At 38.9% G+C, this 17,415-nt stretch overlaps 1 long non-coding RNA gene across 1 annotated transcript in view; it reads left to right on the top strand.

The window, feature by feature from the left end:
• Positions 1-6,413: 6,413 nt before the first annotated feature.
• LOC127531524 (uncharacterized) overlaps positions 6,414-17,415 on the top strand; it is a 36,918-nt gene continuing 25,916 nt past the window's right edge. The window contains exon 1 of the long non-coding RNA XR_007938660.1: positions 6,414-6,741. This is a non-coding gene — a long non-coding RNA (uncharacterized LOC127531524). The remainder of the gene's footprint in view (positions 6,742-17,415) is intronic.

Genomic DNA, 17,415 nt, shown 5'->3' with positions numbered 1-17,415 from the left:
TGGTTCATTTAAATGTGATTTGCTGTCATCAGTATGTAAATCAAACTGTCTTTGTTCTGCCTTATTAAGGAAGTGAAGTGTGTATCTGTGTGTCAGAAGAAGCTCACATCAGTTGAGCTCCAACATCAACATGTTCTCTGCAGCTCTGATTCTGCTGCTGGCTGCTGGATCCTGTGAGGAGCTTTCACTGGATAATACACAGAAAATAAAACACTGAATAGTTCGATGAATAATGTTGATTTGTGTCTCCACAGGTGTGAACAGTATTGATCTCATCCAGCCAGACTCAATGCTTGTTCAGCCTGGACAGACTCTGACCATCACCTGTCAGGTCTCTGGTTATTCTGTGACTGATAACAGCTATGCAACAGGTTGGATCAGACAGCGTGAAGGAAAAGCAATGGACTGGATTTGTAGTCGATGGGGAGGAGGAGACTTTGAGAAAAATAACGCTTTGAAGAATACATTTCTTTACCACACACTCACTGCTGGATCAGTGACATTAACAGGAAATAATCTACAGTCTGAAGACACAGCTGTTTATTACTGTGTACGTGGCACAGTGATACAAACCACCAACAGACCTGCACAAAAACTCAGAGGACACGAGGCCCAACCACTAACAGACATTTACAGTCCAAAACTTCAACTATTTTCATGCAAAACAGTAAAAAAAAAGTATTAATGTGATTTTTTTACTGTTAAATGTATGAAAAACATTAGTTTTCAACTTCTGTCAGCATTTTTTGTCTGATTGTGTCATAATAATGTATAAAACAGACTGCTGACCACTTCTTCTTTCTACTTTTGTCAAAACATGAAACTGTATCCATGTTTGAAGATTAAACAAATGTAAGTCATGTCCTTTAAAATCAAAATAAAAGAAGCAGAAAATCTGATTCATTCATGGGTTTGGCATACTGGGTCATATGAATGATGATGGAAAGTTTTTTTTTTTATCTGTGAGACAAATTGGATCAAATTTGAATCACAAAATGGGACAAGAGTCACACACATCCTAAATTTCTCTCTCATAGGAGTCAATGCAAGACTTTAAATCTCACCTCTAGTTATCTGACAGAGAGGAAGAAGGTATGATGGACTCCAGGACAGTTCTGCTGTTTTCAACTCTCTGCTGGGAAGGTAAAGAGTTCAACTGATAATGTTTTGATAGAACTTCAGTTTATGTTACTGATGCATTTAACATAATATTTCCTGTTTGCATTAACAGGTGTCAAAGGTCAGACCCTGACAGAATCAGGAGCAGCAGTTAAAAGGTCTGGAGAATCCCACACATTAACCTGAACTTTTTCAGGGTTTGGTGGTCATGAAGATAATGTTTGGATCAGACAGACTGCTGGAGAAGGACTGGAATGGATCACTTCTATCAGTGGTGGTGGTTATATCCACTGCTTTAACACATTTAAACACTGAGTTCATCATCTCCAGAAACAACAACTTACAGCAGGTGTATCTGCAGATGAACAGTTTGAAGACTGAAGATTCTGCTGTTTATTATTGTGATCAACACCCACAGAGACACAGGAGAAAGAAACACTGAACAAAAACTCAACCCATCAAGTCTAGTCAAAGTTTGCTTTGTGCATTTCACATTCATAAAAATAAACTACAAGAAATATTCATTCACTGAAACAATAGCCTTGCATTTTTTGAGAAAGCACTTGTCTAGTTCTGCAGTTTTGTAATGTGCATCTGAGACTGTGAACAATAAACACTGTTTTGACATCAATGCATGTTTTCAGGGGCCTGGTCTGAATTATGTTTCATTGTTTAATGAGAAATGAATAGAGAAATGCAAACTTCAAGATAATGTTTTAAATGATAATTCTCTTTTACAGCAATCAGAATCAATATTTGCAACACAAATCCAAACTATAACTACCAGTGAACAGACATCCTTTTATAAGCCATCAGTATCCTTCTGTATGCAAAGTGAACTTCCTCACAGTCTGATATAAAGACTTGACATGTTGCTGTCAGCAGAAGAAGAGAAGCTCCATCAGATCAGCTTCAGTACCAACATGTTCTCTGTAGCTCTGCTGCTGCTGCTGGCTGCTGGATCCTGTGAGTCTCACTGACTGTATGATCACAACACACTGACTGTTGACTGTGATCACACTGATCCAATGTTCAACATGTTTCCTTTACAGGTGTGAAGTGTGAACAGTTGACTCAGCCACAATCTGTGACTGTGCAGCCAGATCAACGTCTCTCCATCACCTGTCAGGTCTCTTATTCTGTGAGCAGCTACTGGACAGCTTGGATCAGACAACCTGCAGGAAAAACACTGGAATGGATCGGTGATGCACGTGTTGGAGGCACTTCAGACTACAAAGATTCACTGAAGAACAAGTTCAGTATCAGCTCAGACTCTTCCAGCAAAACAGTGACTCTGAATGGACAGAATATGCAGCCTGAAGACTCTGCTGTGTATTACTGTGCCCGAAGATACACACAGTGACACAAATGATCAGTAGACCTGAACAAAAACCCCTCAGTGTCTGAACACTTGTAACATGAAGCCACCAGAGGAGGAGCCCTCAGACCAGGAATGAATTCAGACAAATTCAGTGTGAAAGTCATCTATGTACTGTATATAACACTGAAAATGTGGAAATATTGTAAATTCTTGATAACGTGAAACAAAAATTAAAATAAAGCAAAAATTTGGTAAAATGTCAAAATGCTGCTTGCAGTAAACAACCATAAAATGAAGTGAAATTGTAGAAATATCAGGGAATAGAACCAGAGCTTTGACTTTAATGGTAATAAAACACCCTCAGTAAATAATTTCTGACTGAGACAAACATTTTTCTGAATACACCATCTGTCAATTGGTTCATGCTATTTATTTTTCATTCTTTTTCTTTCGTCTCATGTGATGAAAGTGCCCCAAAATGTTCTTTATTTATATGTTCTATTTGTGCATGTAAAGCATGGATCAGTGATCTGCTACATCACAGTGTAAATACAGAATCAAAGGTTGATTAGATGAAACTAGAACAGACTGTCAGTTTATTTGCTGCTCCTCCCTCATGATGTCCTGATGCAAATCTCCAGTCTGTCCAGTGTACTTCTGTCCTGCTGACTGATCTTGTTCTTTGTGTGGAGCATCAGAGGTCACATCTCCACACTCAGGATGATCAACACACTCACTCTGCTGCTGGTTGCTCTCTCTCTGTCCTGTGAGTTCTCCTGATAACTTGACATGAGAAAACATCAAGCCATCAGTGATTCCAGAAAACTTGTGTGATAACTGTGTGACTTTCTTGTGTGCTTCCTCTCTGCTTTCATCTCATCAGGTTGTACAGGTCAGAGGATGGAGTCTATTCCTTCCAGTTCAGTGGTGAAACGTCCTGGAGAGACTCTCAGTCTGTCTTGCAGAGGATCTGGATTCACATTCAGTAGCTATGGCATGGACTGGATCAGACAACCTGCAGGAAAAGGACTGGAATGGTTGGGGCTTATCTGGAACGATGCAAGCAGAACAGTTTATGCCAGCAGGGTTCAAGGACGGATAGAAATCACCAAAGATAACAGCAACAGCATGACGTATCTGAGACTGTCCAACCTAAAGCAGGAGGACTCTGCAGTTTATTACTGTGCAAGACACACACAGTGAGTTCAGTCAGTGAGGAGGCTGTACAAAAACCTCCTTTAACTTTTTACAGTCTCCACCAGGAGGCAGCAGAGTTTCTGGAATTTCAGTTATTATGACAAACCAGTTTGTCTCCAAACCTTCACAGTTAAGCAGCAGCTGAGGCTGTGGTTTGTCTCTTCCTCTTTTATTATTTTTACCAACAACAGCTTCTCCACAGCAGTTTATTGTTAAATATTTTTTCCATCTGGTTGAACAGCTGCCATGACTAATTTTCAGTTATGTCTCAATAATTTAATAAATGTTTTGAGTCTGCTCAGAAATTATTCAGACGCCACAAAATGAACACATGAAACAAGAAAATAAATGGGGATTTGGCAGACATGAACTTTTTTGAACTCATATGCACAAATTCAGCAGTAGACAAGAAGATTATTGTTAATATTATTTTACATATTTCCATATTAATAAAAACCTTTGTCAGACTGTTTCAGGAACACTAACACCAACATGTTCTCTGTAGCTCTGCTGCTGGATTTACACTGCTTCAATATTCAACATTTTCATCAAATGACACAGCAAGTCCATGTTTCACTCCATGATTCATGTGTGTCCATTTGAAATGATATTGAAGCAATTCAATTTGACAAAGGTGGACTGACTTCAACCAAGGTCTAGACTCATTTAAATGAATAGAAATTACATCTGACCACAATATGAACTCTGCTGCAAAGGATCTGAATATTTAGTCTGACTTTTATTTTTTCATTCTGATTTCTATCTTTATGGCTGGACGTGGTCACTTTGGTTTGATTTCAGATTGATGAGCAACAACGAAACTTTTATTCATTTACAATGATATCTGTAACACTATAAATATATTTTTGAATCCTTGACTTATAGTTGAACAGAAATGTCTCATATATTCATCATTGCTTGTAAAGCCCACAGCCCAAACGCTCATCATTTATGCAACGTTGTAATTCCCATCAAAACTACATCATTAATGTGATCTGCTTGAAAAATACTGAAAAATGTATGTGAAATTATTCAGTAATAAAGTTTTCATTTCTTTGTTAATTTTACACAGAGTAATTATGTTAATTCTCTCCCATCAGTTTGTATTATACTTAGTTTGACTTCAATGTTTTATTTACTTCACAAAGAAGATTTAAAAATGATCTGAAATCATTTTGAAATCTTTTTTTTCAGACTGTAAGTTCATTTTACTGTTGAATTAGTGTGACTCCAGTCTTCTTTCACGATGGTGTTAATTTCATTTACACCTAATTATGAATTAAACATTTTTTACTTTAGAAGAAACTCTACATTGCTGGTGCTGTCATTCCAATTCTATTCATTTTTATTTGTGTTGTTTTCAAGTAAGTTATTAATTTAATATGTGAATATGTGAGTCTGTCTTCAAAGAGTCAACAACTTCTCAATCTCTGGATTTAAACTAATTTTTCTAAAACTGTAAATGACAGTTATACAGTAAATAAAAAGCACATCCTGTAATGACTGGACAGACTTTCAGCAACACTCATCAGAGACATGATTCTATTTGGTTGAGCAGCAAATAACGAGCACACAAAATGCAGTTATTAAAGAGCTTTTGGTTGCCACAATGTTAAAATCCCCACATATTTGATATGTGATAAATGTTGTCAGTTCTGTCTCAGTCAATCAGATCTACATTTAAACCAACAAGGGCTGTTAAAATGAGACACTCAGAAGAGGTTTTCTGGTGGAGATGAACCGAATAATAACTGAAATAATAATTATATTTCTTTACAGCACGTATTTTCAAATATCTCAACCATTTTCATACAGCAGGTGGTCAAATACATTAAAGAAACAAAGGAAAAAACTGATTCATTCATGGGTTTGGCATATTGTGTCATATGATAATAGAAAGCTTTTATCCTTGTGACAAATTAGATCAAATTTAAGTGTATCTACAGATGAACAGTTTGAAGACTGATGATTCTGCTGTTTATTATTGTGCTCGATATTCACAGAGACACAGGAGAAAGAAACACTGAACAAAAACTCAACACATGAAGTCCAGTCAAAGTTTGTTTTGTACTTTTCACATTCACTACAGGAACTATTGAGTCACAGAAACAATGCAACTGCATTATTGAGGAAACATTTGTCCATTTCTGCAGTTTTGTATTTGAGACTGTGAATAATAAATATTGTTTTGACATCAGTGTTAGTTTTCAAGCTGGTGTTTCAAATGATAATTCTCTTTTACAGCAATCAGAATCAATATTTACAACACAAATCCAAACTATAACTACCAGTGAACAGACATCCTTTTATAAGCCATCAGTATCCTTCTGTATGCAAAGTGAACTTCCTCACAGTCTGATATAAAGACTTGACATGTTGCTGTCAGCAGAAGAAGAGAAGCTCCATCAGATCAGCTTCAGTACCAACATGTTCTCTGTAGCTCTGCTGCTGCTGCTGGCTGCTGGATCCTGTGAGTCTCACTGACTGTATGATCACAACACACTGACTGTTGACTGTGATCACACTGATCCAATGTTCAACATGTTTCCTTTACAGGTGTGGCGTGTGAACAGTTGACTCAGCCACAATCTGTGACTGTGCAGCCAGGTCAACGTCTCTCCGTCACCTGTCAGGTCTCTTATTCTCTTGGTTACGCCACACACTGGATCAGACAACCTGCAGGGAAAGCACTGGAGTGGATTGGGAGGAAATATACTGGAGGCTCAGACTACAAAGATTCACTGAAGAACAAGTTCAGTATCAACTTAGACTCTTCCAGCAACACAGTGACTCTGAATGGACAGAATATGCAGCCTGAAGACTCTGCTGTGTATTACTGTGCCAGATACACACAGTGACACAAATGATCAGTAGACCTGAACAAAAACCCCTCAGTGTCTGAACACTTGTAACATGAAGCCACCAGAGGAGGAGCCCTCAGACCAGGAATGAATTTAAGAACAGAACACTGTTGTATTTTCATGTTAATTGAATTGAGACAGCAACTCTTTCTTCAGCAGTGGATACAGAATGATCCAGTTCTTATTCCACTTTTGGTATATTGTATTTGTGGGGGAAGGAGTCCAGGTCCTGCATCCTTTCAGGTTGGTAAATGGGGTTCTCTACCTGTGAACAAGAGTGACTGGACCTGTTGTTGTTCCTGCATCCAAACTGTAGAACAATCCAGCAGTTAAAATCATTAGTGGCTTTTAAATATCATAAATAATCTTGGAGGCCTTTGTGAATGTTTGATATGTGGCTTTGCTTCATGATCTCTTCACAGCTTCTCTTCTGTTTTATGACCTGATTGTTTTCTGCTCACTGATCTTTATTTATTTCTCTCTGGCTGCTTTCATGATCTTTGTCTGTTTGTCACTTGTTTTTATTGATGATAATATTTATTTTCATCTTTTGATTCCTGTTAAAGACCTTGCAACGTTGCAAAAATGTACAGTATAACTAAAGTTTATTATCATATTATTTATTACTCCAAATTTGAGATTGTTCTTTGAAACTTCACAAAACATTCACATTTTTGTTGTAATTTTACTTTTTGAGCAACAGGGACTAATGTAGCTCTTTCAGTTTTAAAAATATCTCTCATGAAGGAATGTGAAGATGTGAGTAATTACATCTAAGTTAAAAAGTAATTAAAATCTATTGTATATATAACTTGTAGATTTATTATTAATTTCTGATGAAAGCACAATTATCCAGCAATCAAAGACTCAGAAATATCTCAAAATGTTGTGATGAAAATATGAACAGTTTGTTGTAATAAATCAGTAAATAAAGCATCTGAACATCCTGTAAAGCACAAGTCCATGAATGTCTTTATGGACATGGAGGCTTGTATCTGAATTTGTCACATTCTGTTCATTTCTGTCACATGTTTATTTTATTAGACCATAAGAAGACGAGTGCAACAATCCAAGACAAGAAAATGAAGATAATAAATCCTGCTGCATGATACTTATTAGTTTTTATGTCATTTGCATAAAATACCATATTATTTATTCATTTTTTTGTGCATGTTTTCTCACATTTCCAGTTCCTGAGCAGATATTTTCTCTGCAGAGTTTCAAATGTCTGTCTGCATCTTTGTCTTAAAGCATCTGCAAAAACTGACAGTATTAATGGTAAACCATCCACAATAATCTGCATTCAATGCATGATCTTATAGACTATCAGTGAATATTTTTGCTGCTAATGAGGTTGTAAATACTGTAATAAATGAATAAATAAATGCTAAAGATCCCAATACATTGTGCTGATTTGTGTGAAATTCATCACAAATACGTCGATGTACTTACAGTAAATAAATTCTCTCAAGAAACTGTAGAAATCATTTTACAAGACACACTGATGTACAAATATGCAACAAAAACATGGAGAGCACAGCTTATATAAAATAACATCAGTATTTGCAAATACACAAGAAACTACATGATATTAGAAAGGTTGTTGGTGGAGGTACGGACCCGTACCCGTAGCCTGTGGACTACGGATACGGCACTTGCCATTTGCCAATCAGATATGCGAGATCTGGTCACGTGACTCCCGGTAGACGCTAGCTGTACGGACCCGTAGCATCGGTACGACAGGTACGGACCCTAAACCTGACCCTAACACTAACCCTAACCTTAACCTTTGCTTACCTTTCAACAGTTTGCAGTGGTTAGCAGCTTCTTGACTCGCGAGGCTCGCGTACGGGTCCGTATCTGTCTGGCAAATGGAAAGTGCCGTACCCGAAGCCTGTGGGCTACAGGTACGGACCCGTATCCGTAGACACTACCTATGAGAAAACTGAATCATTGACAACACATTTATAGTTTCCAGAAACAGAAAAGTTAACAGTTGTTTTACTGATGGAAGTATAGAAATATTTTATGCTGCATTTTAACATGTAATGACATTAAAATATCATGTATGAAGTCAGGAGGTGATTTCCATGTGTGTGTTCATTCTGCAGATACAATAAGTGAACAGACATTTCTATTGGCTTCTCTTGGACCAGCACTGATGCTTCATATGTTCTATGCAAACTCCATGAGCGTCCAGCTTTAAAAACATCAGACTGTCAGCAAAGTTCACAGCACATCAGTTTCACCTCCAACCATGTTGTCTGTAGCTCTACTGCTGCTCTTTGCAGCTGCATCCTGTGAGTCTCTTTGGATTTATGACAGTCTGTACTTCATTCTTTGTAGTATGACTTGATCATTCAACATACAATATTTTCTTGTTTTAACAGGTGTGAAGTGTGAACAGTTGACTCAACCACAATCTGTGACTGTGCAGCCAGGTCAACGTCTCTCCATCACCTGTCAGGTCTCTTATTCTTTGGGCAGCTACGCCACAAACTGGATCAGACATCCTGAAGGAAAAGCAATGGAATGGATCGGTGCTGCACTTGTTGGATACACCTCAATTTACAAAGATTCACTGAAGAACAAGTTCAGTATCAACTTAGACTCTTCCAGCAAAACAGCCACTCTGAATGGACAGAATATGCAGCCTGAAGACTCTGCTGTGTATTACTGTGCCAGATACACACAGTGACACAAATGATCAGTAGACCTGAACAAAAACCCCTCAGTGTCTGAACACTTGTAACATGAAGCCACCAGAGGAGGAGCCCTCAGACCAGGAATGAATTCAGACAAATGCAACGAGAAATCACTTATGTACTGTATATAACACCGAAAATGTGGAAATTTTATAAAGTCTTGACACCTTGAAATGAAAATTAAAATAAAGCGAAAATTTGGAAAAGTGTCAAAATGCTACTTGAAGTAAACAACCATAAAATTAAGTGAAATTGTAGAAATATCAGGGAATAAAACCAGAACTTTGACTTTAATGGTAATAAAAAACTCTCAGTAAATAATTTCTGACTGAGACAAACATTTTTCTGAAGACACCATTTTTTTATTTGGTCCATGTTATTTATGTTTCATTCTTTTTCTTTCATCTCATGTTATGAAAATACCCAAAAAATGTTAAAATGTTCTATTTGCGAATATAATGCATGGATCAGTGATCTGCTACATCACAGTGTAAATACAGAATCAAAGGTTGATTAGATGAAACTAGAACAGACTGTCAGTATATTTGCTGCTCCTCCCTCATGATGTCCTGATGCAAATCTCCAGTCTGTCCAGTGTACTTCTGTCCTGCTGACTGATCTTGTTCTTTGTGTGGAGCATCAGAGGTCACATCTCCACACTCAGGATGATCAACACACTCACTCTGCTGCTGGTTGCTCTCTCTCTGTCCTGTGAGTTCTCCTGATAACTTGACATGAGAAAACATCAAGCCATCAGTGATTCCAGAAAACTTGTGTGATAACTGTGTGACTTTCTTGTGTGCTTCCTCTCTGCTTTCATCTCATCAGGTTGTACAGGTCAGAGGATGGAGTCTATTCCTTCCAGTTCAGTGGTGAAACGTCCTGGAGAGACTCTCAGTCTGTCCTGCAGAGGATCTGGATTCACATTCAGTAGCTATAATATGCACTGGATCAGACAACCTGCAGGAAAAGCACTGGAATGGTTGGGGTTTATCTGGTACGACGCAAGTGGAACTGTTTATTCTAGCAGTGTTCAAGGACGGATAGAAATCAGCAGAGATAACAGCAACAGCATGACGTATCTGAGACTGTCCAACTCACAGCCAGAGGACTCTGCAGTTTATTACTGTGCAAAGCAGTACACAGTGCTCTGTGTTAATGAAGAGGCTGTACAAAAACTCCACAGAAAATGTTCCTCCAAAGACCTCAGGGTGGCAGTGGAGGATATGAAATGGATGAAACTAACTGAGCAGTGTGTGACATGAAAACTATGAAAACAACAACTTTCAGCAGAAGATAATAACAGCAAGTGTGAGATCATTAAAACACTGATATTAATGCAACAAGAACATGAACTGTTAACCAAAGTTGATGGGTTCAAGAAAAGAATCCAATTTTGGTATAAAGTTTGAAAGACAAAGAACATCATTCTATAAAAATCACACAATTAGAATCAAAGTATATTTTTCCACAGATGTGTGAAATGTTGTGTGTTTTCTATGAAGTCAAGGAATGAGTGTGAAATAAAATTCATCCATGTCTTCATGTGTTTGTGTTTGAGAAAGTGTCTTTTGAGTTTGACTCAATAAAAACTCTTTCCATTCACGATTAATTTGGGTTAATGTAGTAAAATAAGTCACCTTTTTGGCTTGGTTTGGAGAGGAAATTCATTCATGAAGTCACCTGAAATTACTAATTATCTGTCAAATATGAAAGGTTGTAAAGCGGTTTAGTTGTTCAGAATTTGTTCTGTTTGTTTTTGAACTGACACTGCTATCCAACAATTCAAATTTAGTTGCAACATCACACACACACACACACACACACACACACACACACACACACACACACACACACACACACACACACACACACACACACACACACACACACACACACACTGCACTGTGGCTTATTTTTCAGTTGCATGCTGCTTTTCCTTGTTGCTTGTAGTGTCTGAGGTTTTCCTTGAAAATAACTCCATCCACGATAATTTTAATCATAAAAACATGAAACACTTGCCCTCAGATAACTACATTTCACAGCACAACATTTATTTTATGTTGTATGAATCAAGACGTCCTTCATAATTCAACACACAAGGTTGGCCAAATCCAGCGCAGGTCTTTCCTGTTTGTCAGGAGGAGTCAATGCAAAACATGAAAGTCTTCCACCTCTACTTATCAGATCCTGGAGAGGATGAAAGACAACAGAGGACACACAGTTTGACATGATGGACTACAGGACAGTTGTGCTGCTTCTGACACTGTGCTGGACAGGAGAGAAAATATCTGCAGATCCTGAGTTTAATGTGTTTTGAGAAATGACCAACTGACAACAAGTGATTGTTTTCTGTTTTGTCTCTGCAGGTGTTGATGGTCAGACTCTGACTGAATCTGGATCAGTGGTTAAAAGTCCTGGAGAATCCCACAGACCGACCTCTTCTGCTTCTGGAATGAACTTTGGTGCCTCCTGGAACGCCTGGATCAGACAGGCTCCTGGAAAACGACTGGAATGGATCACTGCTATTAAATATGATGGAAGCAGCAAATAAAACCCTCAGTCAGTTCAAGGTCAATCCACTATCTCCAGAGACAACAATGTACAGCATCAGTATTGTTGTGAAGCATGGAGGTATGGGATCCCAAAACCAGCCATTTATAGGGGCTGACTGGGATCTCATAGAAGGGGGTGTTGTGAAGCACAGAGATATGAGATCCCAGAATCAGCCACAAAGGGGAGACTCTGACAGAACAACAGCTAAATAAGAGAACATTGTGATGTTATAACCTGTGATTTAGGATCAGATTATGCCATAACCTAATGAATGAGTTTGATATAACCAAGTGTCTATTCTTACATTCTTTAATGTTGAAACAGTGTAGAAGTCAGAAGCGTGTCTCACTGTAAAAAGTGAGGGTTTGATTATTTTTGAAAGGTTGTCTTGATAATCTTTGTTTAAGAAATAACCAGGTCAGAACAGCAGCTCACTGTGAAAACTGATGTTTTTGGTTACCAGAGGAAACTGATGTGTTTGATAGATTTGACATAAAAGAGGAACTTATGCTTTATGAAATGGGAATGCTTTTAAGAGAGTTGATCTCTATGAAACTGAAATGTTTTAGAAAGAGTTTTGATAACTGTTAAAATAAGAGGGTTTTAACTTTGTAATGAGGTGAGAAGTCAAGAGTTAAGTGAACTAGGGTCAAGTGTTCACCGTAAAGATTAAACTCAGAATAGATTGGGTTTTTTAATAAGTCTGTACACATTGTGGAAAAGATTGCACAATGGGATGCCAGCGACAGTTAGAGGCTGACATCTGCTTTTCCATTTCCTGATCAGGAGCCTGTGCTGAGCTGCAGACAGGAGAGATCAGGGGGGCAGATAGTTTCAGTTCCTTAAAAGTGGAGGTGTCCATGCGGTCGGTGCATGGTAGAAGTGTGCGAGTTGGAAGGGGGTAGAGATGAAGCTATTGCTCAAATTAATTTAGTATGGGATCATTGCTATGTTAATTAAGGGTGCTGTCATTGCATATGCATAAGGTTCAGTTCACTATAAACTAGACAATTCCCGCTCGCGGAAATCGCAGGAGGGGCTCGGGATGGGTGCATGTCCGGAGCGGCCGCGGGAGAGGAGTATTTCTTCGTTTTCCGGTCCATCGCAGGCTTTTATTTTGAAATTGTGCTGTGCTTTTATTTTGAAAGGCAGAGACAGGAAGATCTCACCTGGTCAAAATTTGGATTAGAGTTACTGTAAAGGCTGTGTGAAGCTGAGAGGTTTAACTGGCGTTTTCTGGTCCGTCGCAATCTTTTATTTTGAAATTGTGCTATGCTTTTATTTTGGAAGGCAGAGACAGGAAGATTTCACCTGGTCAAAATTTGGATTAGAGTTACTGTAAAGGCTGTGTGAAGCTGAGAGGTTTAACTGGCGTTTTCTTTCTGTCACAGGCTTTTATTTTGAAATTGTACTGTGCTTTTATTTTGAAAGGCAGAGACAGGAAGATCTGACCTGGTCAAAATTTGGATTGGAGTTACTGTAAAGGCTGTGTGAAGCTGAGAGGTTTAACTGGCGTTTGCAGTCCGTCGCAGGCTTTTATTTTGAAATTGTGCTGTGCTTTTATTTTGAAAGGCAGAGACAGGAAGATCTGACCTGGTCAAAATTTGGATTGGAGTTACTGTAAAGCAGGGGTGTCAAACGCAGTTCCTGGAGGTCCACTATCCTCTGTGTTCTAGATGTTTCCTTCTTACAACACACCTGATTCAAATGATTAGCTATCATTAAGCTCAGCAGAAGCCTGATAACGAGCCTGATCATTTGAATCAGGTGTGTTGGAACTGAGTTTGACACCCCTGCTCTAAAGGCTGTGTGAAGCTGAGAGGTTGAACTGATTTTCCAGCTGAAATGCAGCTCCTGTGGAGGTATTTGGTGTGAAGGTGGGTGTGGCACACCAATGAGTCTGTGTGTGTGCGTGCGACCATGCCTGCACATGTGTAAGGGCGGTTGCTATGGGCCACCATAGCAACGTTGCCTGCCACAGACAGCAGAAAAGTGCTTCTCAGCAGCAGTGCGCAACGTCTCATTCTGGCGCTAATTGTGGGCTAACCGTTAATGCTAGCTGAAAACTAAAATGACCGTGAGCGAGAGGAAGGCTGTGGCTATCCATACATATGATTATTTTCCAAATATTGTGAGAAATGACCGAGTTACAGCGATTTAAAAAACACTGTCCCTCCATGAGCCAGATGATTCAGTTTACATTGGTTCTTATGGAGAGAACGGTGCGACTTTGGACTAAACTGCTGCCTGCCATTTCACTTCAGAAAGAGCTAGGTCTTCAAACTTGGATTCATTTGAATTCCAGGAAAATTGTCTCCAATCTGACCAAATTTCATTCCCCTAACATTTATCGTTTGGTCGTGAGGGCGATGCGATCGTGAAATTTTCAGGCGGATTTTTCTCCTCTCCTCCACTCTACCAACTGACATGCCGCACTCTAAACAGAGCAGATGTTGAGAATTTTCACTTTTTTGAGGACTCACTGATCAAAAACTGTACATCTCAGCCTGACATAAAATACATTCCTGCGGAGACAAGAAAAATCACTGCGTTTTGATGGTTAAATGAAGTTTCTAGGTGAACGTATGGCGAAGGAGTGGTGTTTGGAAAACAGTGGATTTTTTAAGCCGATTTTTTTCAGTCCCCATTCATTTCCTATGGGACTTTTTTCGCAGTTTTTTGCGAATAATTCTGCGAAAAAATGACAAATGTCTTAGAAAAGTCATAGCACACTATTCCCGATGAAGCCGCACGTTTTGATATATAATTTATTTGGGTTTTGTCAAAGCCCTAGGACGAGAAGCGAATCGAAAAACGGCGGAAACGTGAAGAATAAAAGACGATAAACGCAGCAGGAGAACAATAGTGGCTCGTTGCGAAGCCCGAGCCCCTAATTACGCCTGATCGAGATGCAAGTTGGGAGTCGTTGCGGGGGTAGTCGCTTGATGCAAACCAGGCTAGAAATGCCCTGAGCTAAGGGGATTTTATCCCGTAACTCGGACGGGGAATTCAACATGATCTGCAAAAGGAATAACTGTTCTATTGGAATTATGGATTAAAGCAGGGGTGTCAAACTCAGTTCCTGGAGGGCCACTATCCTGCATGTTTTAGATGTTTCCCTCTTCCAACACACCTGATTCAAATGATCAGCTCATCATCAAGCTCAGCAGAAGCCTGATAACGAGCTGATCATTTGAATCAGGTGTGTTGGAAGAGGGAAACATCTAAAACATGCAGGATAGTGGCCCTCCAGGAACTGATCTTGACACCCCTGGATTAAAGGAACTGCTCATTCTGCATTGCTGAAGGATTACAGAACTGTGATCTGGATATAACACTGACTGATGGAGTATTACTGGAATTTATTATTTCCAAAGGAATAACACCAGAATGGATTACAACAAAGTTTATTGGCCCAAACAACAAAATTGAATACATGCAGATCTAAATCTGGTCCGGACCCCCGTCCACTTCCCCCTGGGCCCCGGCGGGTTTCAAACACTTGTCGGGTCTCAGGTGAGCAGCCGGGTGTGGCCACACCCTGACTGCTCTCTCCCTCCAAATTACATATATTGGGTGATTATTACTCTTCTTTTGAGAAAGCATAATACCAGTTAGGAGTTAGGATGAGTGATTTGAATATTATCCAGTGTTTGATTATTTGTCTGATGATTTATTGGCTTTGCTTTTGCCCTGCTAAATATATTTTAATAAAGCATTATTCTGCAATTAAAGACAACAAATTGCAAGTGCTATTTTTATCCCTGAATGATACTTATACATCTCGCTCTGGATGTAAAAAGTCAGATTACTGCGTGCATAACAATAGTAGAGGTTCTGAAAGGTTACCTAATTATAGGGGCCAGATTGGTCCGGTATATACATATCCTAGAGGTTGTCTATATGTCCATAATCTCTGAATTAAACCTAGAAACTTACCAAGTGCAAGATCCATGAGAGGAAAAGCTGCCGTCAACAGGCGTGACTGGTGATTAAGTTTAACTATACCGAAGTGGCTACTCGGTTAAATTAATGATCAGAGGAAGCAGGGATAGGCATCTGGATGAAGGCAGTGAGAAAGCTAGGCGAATTTTCCTCGTTTACCAGCTTCACAGTTCTGCAGCATCCCTCTGAGTAAGATCTCAGGGGGCAGTAGAACCAGACTCGTGAGACTGAGAGCTGGTCCGGTGATTCTCTGACAGCTGAATAAGTTAATTAGGGGGTCACTGGCCCTGAGGATCAATAGTATCTGCAGATAAACAGTCTGAAAAAAGAAGATTCTGCTTCTTTATGATTGTGCTCCAGAGACATAGTTGCTGGACTTGGTTCAGCAGCTGTACAAAACCTACAGTGGCTTCACAGTGACATTATAGGATGACAGTTTTTGCTCTTACCATAACTGTTACTGTGGTGATTTATGAGGTGGTGGTCAGGGTGCTCACTGTAACTAAGACAGTGACTGACCTAAAATCATCTATTTCTATTTTTATTTTTATGTCCATTTCTGTCTATTTTTATGTCTATTATTATTATTATTGTTATTCTTGAAAGTTATTTTTTGGCATTTTATTTGATAGATACAGTTGAGAGGCAGACAGCAAAGTAGGGAGGAGAACAGGGGGAAGACATGCAGAAACGGGCCGTGAGCTGGAATCGAACCAGTTGAGCTATCCAGGCGCCCAAGTATTATTATTATTCTTAATCATCATAATATACTTATAACAAATAGTTGATTAATTTTAAATGCTTTTATTTTTCATTTTATTCTCATTTACCCATTATAAATTCACATATTTATTTGACTAATTTATCATTATTACTATTATTCTGGGCATTGTGTTCATGGTTTTACCCTCTACTTATTTTCATTGCACTTGTTCTTTCCTTTACTTGGATGTGACATTTTAATATTTTATGTAGTGTTGCACAAATTTACTTTGAGTATCTTTTACCATGTTTGGACTGACCAGCCTTCTCTTGTTCTTCCTGAGTTTCCTTCTTTATTTGCCCTGTCTGTAAAGCACATGTCTATTTAAAGCATCCCTTGATGCACACACACTTGGACACATCATCAGTGTTGTTTCCTGGAGTCACTGGGTGTTTCAGGTCTTACAACAGACACTCTCATCCAGGCGACCCGGTGGAGGTTGATCAAACCTCCTCCTGTGTCCAAGTGGCATCTTTCTGTCCACACTGCTCCCCCCTTTGTAGCCAGAGCCACTTAGATGCTCTCTCTATGTTTACCGATGGCCCTCCTCCTACTTGCTCCAGTTATTCCTAGGATTCTGTAGGCATTGTGTAGGGAACGGACTACGAATCCTCTGCTGCCCACCTCCACTGGCATTCACCTGGTCTTCCACCCACTGGTTCAGCAGCGTAAAAATAAAATAATTATTATTGTTACTGGTATTGTGATTTGTCTTCTTCTTTTTCTTCTATTATTATTATTATTATTAATATTATTTTTATTATGTCTCAAGCAGATATCTGGCCAGATACAAAGATAGAAAAAAGATTAAAACTGCTGTATGAATACTTTCAGAAACTCTTCCCCACAATCTGAATGAATTTCTACAATATCAGTAATTCAGGTAAAGACATGACCATGAACTGTCCCCGTGTTGGAGAAAAATCCATTTAAATCCACACAGAAAAA

Source organism: Acanthochromis polyacanthus, chromosome 21, assembly GCF_021347895.1.
Source record: "Acanthochromis polyacanthus isolate Apoly-LR-REF ecotype Palm Island chromosome 21, KAUST_Apoly_ChrSc, whole genome shotgun sequence".
NCBI classification, from domain to species: Eukaryota; Metazoa; Chordata; class Actinopteri; family Pomacentridae; genus Acanthochromis; species Acanthochromis polyacanthus.
Note: the sequence above shows the minus strand (reverse complement) of the source record. Positions and strands in the feature narration are given on the sequence as shown.